Source organism: Prionailurus viverrinus, chromosome B1 (genome assembly GCF_022837055.1).
Source record: "Prionailurus viverrinus isolate Anna chromosome B1, UM_Priviv_1.0, whole genome shotgun sequence".
NCBI lineage: Eukaryota > Metazoa > Chordata > Mammalia > Carnivora > Felidae > Prionailurus > Prionailurus viverrinus.
Window position 1 is genome coordinate 178160436 of NC_062564.1, and position 5713 is coordinate 178166148.

General features: G+C 33.6%; 1 pseudogene; it reads right to left on the minus strand.

Moving 5' to 3' along the window:
• Positions 1-4234: 4234 nt before the first annotated feature.
• Positions 4235-4409, minus strand: LOC125163266 (ATP synthase subunit ATP5MJ, mitochondrial-like; annotated as a pseudogene).
• Positions 4410-5713: the final 1304 nt, after the last annotated feature.

The window sequence follows — 5713 nt, forward strand, 5'->3', positions numbered from 1 at the left end:
TATTTAATATAAAAATGAAAAGAATTGTCCCTCTAATTTGAATTGTCCTTCTATCTAAAATGAAAACTTTTCAAAGAGATTTTTTTTGGTAATACCTGAAAACAACAACTTAATATATTTTATCCTTTTGCAGAAATTCTGTAAAAAAATGTGGCATATTAAAATGTGATTGTGACAGTTTCATGATTTAAAAAAATAATTAATTCTATTTATATATCTTTATATAAATTCTCTCTCTCCCCCCCCCCCGTGTGTGTGTGTGTGTGTGTGTGTGTGTGTGTGTGTGTCTTTCCTGTTCTGCAAGTATATTTGTCCATTTCTTTTTTAAGAGAAATTTATTTTTTGAGAGAGAGAGTGAGCAAATGAGGGAGGGGCAGAGAGAGAGAGGGAGACACAGTATCAGAAGCAGAGAAGCAGGCTCCAGGCTCTGAGCTGTCAACACAGAGCCCGAAACGGGGCTCAAACTCACAGACTGCGAGATTGTGACCTGAGCTGAAGTCAGATGCTTAACCAACTGAGCCGCTCAGGCACCCCATATTTGTCCATTTCTATAATAAGACTGCATTGTTTTCTTTTCAATGACTTTATATTTTAATATGTGGTAAATCTTACACTCTGACTAGTCTATTTGTTTTAACACTTTTAATGGCTATTCTGTAAACTCTGATTTATTTTTTGTATGAAAAATTACGATATTTTATTTAATTATGGTATATTTAATTTGATTGCAGTTATACTAAATTTACATTTAAAAAAAATAAATGCTATATCCTATCCATTCAATAAGAAATGTGTTCATTCCATTAGTTCAGATAACTTAATATTCTATGGTAAGATTATGTTTTATCACTTAGCTGTGGTGACCTTAAATTAAATTTGTTACTACGAATTTAATATATTGTGTTGACATAATTTTTTTTAAACTGAGTTGAATCCTCAGCAGCTTTTTTTTTTAAGTTTATTTAATTTTGAGACAGAGAGAGACAGAGCATGAACGGGGGAGGGGCAGAGAGAGAGAGAGACACAGAATCGGAATCAGGCTTCAGGCTCCAGGCTCTGAGCCATCAGCCCAGAGCCCAAAGCGGGGCTGGAAATGGACCGGGAGATCGTGACCTGAGCTGAAGTCAGACTTTAACCGACTGAGCCACCCAGGCGCCCCTGTGTTGACATTATTAATAGAATTCTTTATCCTATCTTCATGGGTAGAGGATTTTAAGTAAATCTTACTCCTTTTTTTAAGTTTTTTTTTTTATGTTTATGTATTTTTTAGAGAGAGAGCATCTCTTTTATGTGATAGACTTTGTTTCACTGGAAATGTCTGAATCACATATACAAATGTCTGTAACTATCCTGTTTGAGAGAGAGGGAGAGAGAATCCGAAGTAGGCTTCAGGCTCTGAGCTGTCAGCACAGAGCCTGATGGGGAGCTCAAACTCATAAACTGTGAGAACATGACTTGAGCCAAAGTAGGATGCTTAACCCACTGAGACACCCAGGTGCTCCAAATCTTACTTACTTTTTAATCTTATCTAGTACACAACTTGCTAAAATTTCTTATTATTAATTCATAGAGTCAGAAGAATGAGTTTCTATTTAGGATCGACTTCCAGACTTGAAATACATTGTTGTTATTGCTTTTAATATTAATATCATTATTATTATTATAATTTTGCCTTCATAAGAACCTCCCCAAAATTTTGAGTCTAACCGCTGTGAATCCTTAAAATCAACCAACTATATTCTCTTTCCTAACAAGGCCTTGCACTGAAGAGAAATTTCTGGTAAGGGAATAAATACTAATCAGGATAAAGATGATAGGAATGGAGAAGTTTTAAGTTCCAAATAAAAGAGGAAAAAAGGAAGGAAGAAAAGTAGGAGAAGGATACATAACCAAGAAACCTTAGAAAGAAAAGAAAATTGCCATATATATGAAAAACACAAAAGAGGAAGCTTTGAAAAGAAAAATGAGGAGGAACAGAAGCCGGAGGAGGAAATGAAGGAGGAAGGAGGTAGCTATTCTGAATTTGTGCAACCTTCATAAGTTTGGGAAAACTACTTTCACATAATAAATAAATAAATAAATAAATACATACATACATACATACATACATAAATAAATACACACACACACACACACATATGATGTCAGATAACATAAAAATACTGCAGAAAGAAAGGAACAGAAGAGCTTCCCAACAGACAATGAAAGCACATCAGAAAGACAAATGCACGTAACATATTAAAACCATTACCTACCATTTCACCACAATTAATGGTACTTAATAAAATGATACAAGATAGGAAAAAATAACAGGTATGTAAGTGAATACTTAGGGCATCCCCACAAAGTTATGTAAATTGAATAAAAATTACATATTTTTTCCCAAACAGAAATGAAGAGTAATGAGTAATACAAAAATGAATAAATATATCAGATAATCCCTTAAATGAAAAGCTAATGAAAGAGCAACAGTTTATTTTCCCCAAAGAGCACCAGTTTATGAATAAAAATATGGTAGCATGGATGGGGTCCTGGAGCAAAAAGGACATTAGATAAAACCTAAGGGATTCTGAACAGACTATGTATTTTTGTTAATAATATATCAACATTAGTTCATTAATTGTCATAAATATGCCACACTAATATGTGAATGATAGTAGAAATTATACTCGGGGAGGTGGGGAAGTTTATGGACAGCCTTTACTATCTTCTCGTTTTTTTCTGTAAATCTAAAACTTATCTAAAAAATAAACTTTATTCATAAAAAAAACAACTGTATCACTGAAAACCCTATAGTACTAAAAAGTATATTACAAGTACCTAAAGAAACGAAACTGATGAGTGTTCCAGTTCAGTTACTAACATTAAAAGGAAAATTCCTTGAAATTTTCAAAAGGCTACTATGGGGTTTTCTGTTAACATTTCCAAACTGATCTTTCTTTTTTTTTTTTTATTACTTCTTATAAGTAAAATTTAGAAAACTTACTATTACTGCAACCATGATTTACTTTCTGTTAATAGGTATCTCCTAGTAGACCCAATGGAAATTTCCTACATAGCCAATAATTTAACATATCCATAAGGAATAATCCCAAATATTATGTGAAGTGTTTTCGACACCTAGTATAACAAGGAAATGAACACTTATGGCCTTTAACCATCTCTTTCACTCTATAATTTTAGGCTCTAGGTATGTACTTAATATTCCCCAACATGTTTTGTGGTCTGGAGACAGAATAAAGGAGTATAATGCCTGTTTTCCCTTCATCCAATGAACTTTATAATGAAAAAGCATAGAAACCTCCATAATAAATTGCAAATCAGTTTCATTGAACCTAACATATTGATGAACTTACATAACAACATTATTAAACACACTAATAAAATTTGTATGTAAACATTTATTTGAGACTTTTTCCTTGACATCTCTGGAAAATAATGATTTCATCTGAGTAGCTAATAGACTTCCTTTTGTTATATAAACCTATATATATATATATATATTTTTTTTTCATCTTAACTTTTATACCAGCAAGCTCAGAATAAATCTTTTACCTCAGTTTCTTAGGCTGTCCTCCAGGCTTCTTTTTTATAAAGTTGTTTTTTAAGTTTATCTTGGCTCAAGCAATTTTTAGAAATAGATAAGTTAGAAATAAATATACAAGCAAAATGCATAAAGAATTATCAAACAGCAGGATTACTAGATAAACCCTGTATTACACTCACTTCTGGTTCTGGCATAACACTTCAGGTCGGACAAAGTTATCTGCGCTTAGGAAAATGTCCAAATAAGTACAGAAACAGGTCTCCTGTTCTCTTGAAATTTCCTGTTGCCACTGGAAAGCATGCAATGAGAGATTTCAGTATTAAAATGACCTAAAACTGGATCCAATAGTTTAAATAGGACTTCTAGAAGCAAACTGCCCAGGCTATTGCCCACAATTTTGATATGATTCCTTTCCTTCCTTCCTTCCTTCCTTCCTTCCTTCCTTCCTTCCTTCCTCCCTCCCTCCCTCCCTCCCTCCCTCCCTCCCTCTCTCTTTCTTTCTTTCTTTCTTTCTTTCTTTCTTTCTTTCTTCTTCTTTTCACTTCCTTGGTACGTTTATACATGCCAAAATGAAAGCAATACAACTACAAGGGCACAGCGATGCTACATGTTCCTATCTAACAGAGCTTGCTGAGGTTTACAGCCAGACTGATGTTCCAGCCGATGTGTACTCCAAAGTAAAACTGGCTAATGATGACCATGAACAGGTCCAGGACTCGAAGTTTTTACTTCTTTTATCATCACTCCTGATTTTATAAATGATGAAGCCCATCAACCCCATTCCTATCCAAATCTCCTGGTAAATTTGGGTATAATAGGACTTCCTGAAGACCCAAACATTTTTAACAAAGCTTTGAAGCATCTCAGCACAGGACCTCCGGCTCAGGACGCCCCATCTAGTCGGCCAACAACTAGGAAAACGTCATTGAGTGATATGATTCCTCTTGAGGATGTAAAAGTGCAATGTCTTATTTAGCTTCATTGTCTTAGCCAGTATCTAAGAAAACGTCCACAAATCTTTCTGAATCCTTACAACAAATACAACAACTGATTATTCTGTCTTAAATGTTATTTTTATTTCCATAACCTAATTGACTCTTTTATTAGTCAACTTTATTTGACAGTTCAAGGTTTATTAGAATTTGTAGAAACCTGGAATATTCCTGAAAAAAAAAAAAAAAAAAAAGCCTACCCATCCAGATGTAATCTTACTCAGACTTTTACAAAAGTTTAAATGTTTTTCCATCAAATTGGTGATAGAGTTATGAAACTTTTTAAGTTGAATTTATATAATCTCAAAGAAAAAAGCTTATTCTGAACACTGTTTTATCCCAAAATTAAAGTCAGAAATGTCCTACTCAAAATCATCTCATCTTAGAAGAATTGAAGTCTAAATGCCTTAAAAGACAGGCAGGGTACATCTCTATATGAATGTTTCTATATTTCTTTGTGTCAAGTATCGCTGAGTGAATCCATTCATTCTGAAAGATCTAGCCAAATGAGTTCCACCAAATCAATATGCTGGTAGTAATCCCTAAGTTTCCAAAGATTTCTCAGAACATCTGGTAGAGTAGAAAGCACGTATATGCCAATTTCAATTCATGTACCTCCTGGATTAATATCTAAATCTGGGAACTGGTAAATACCTAATCCTCAAATTTAACTGTGTAAAGTCTTTAATGATTAGGGCTTAGCAAACCATTTAACAACAGTTACCCTGAAAATACAAAGGGAAGAAAAAAAATGAAGAACATTTCCAAAATTCTAAGACCAGTGTCTATTCTTTTCGGAATCCATTTAGACAAAATAATGAATGAATTCAAATGTATCTATATCACCTTTCCCACTTTGTAGAGAAAGAATCCTTTGTGTGAACTTAAAGCCTGCTTATCTTGGATGCTTGATAGTTTTAGCATATCCATTACACAATTAAAGATAAGATACAAGATAAAATGTCTTTAGGACTGATAGCACTTTGAAATAAATTTACTTGAAAGCACTATGCAATATTTTATGAAAACCAATGGGTGGAAAAGTATTCAAGAAACCTGGAGACTGAATATTTCACCCTTGAAATGTGGAGAAGGGGGCAAAGAAACAAGAGACAGGGTTGTTGACTTCAATTTGTTGATAGCTTACAAGTTCAGCTAAACTTAGTTTTCTTCT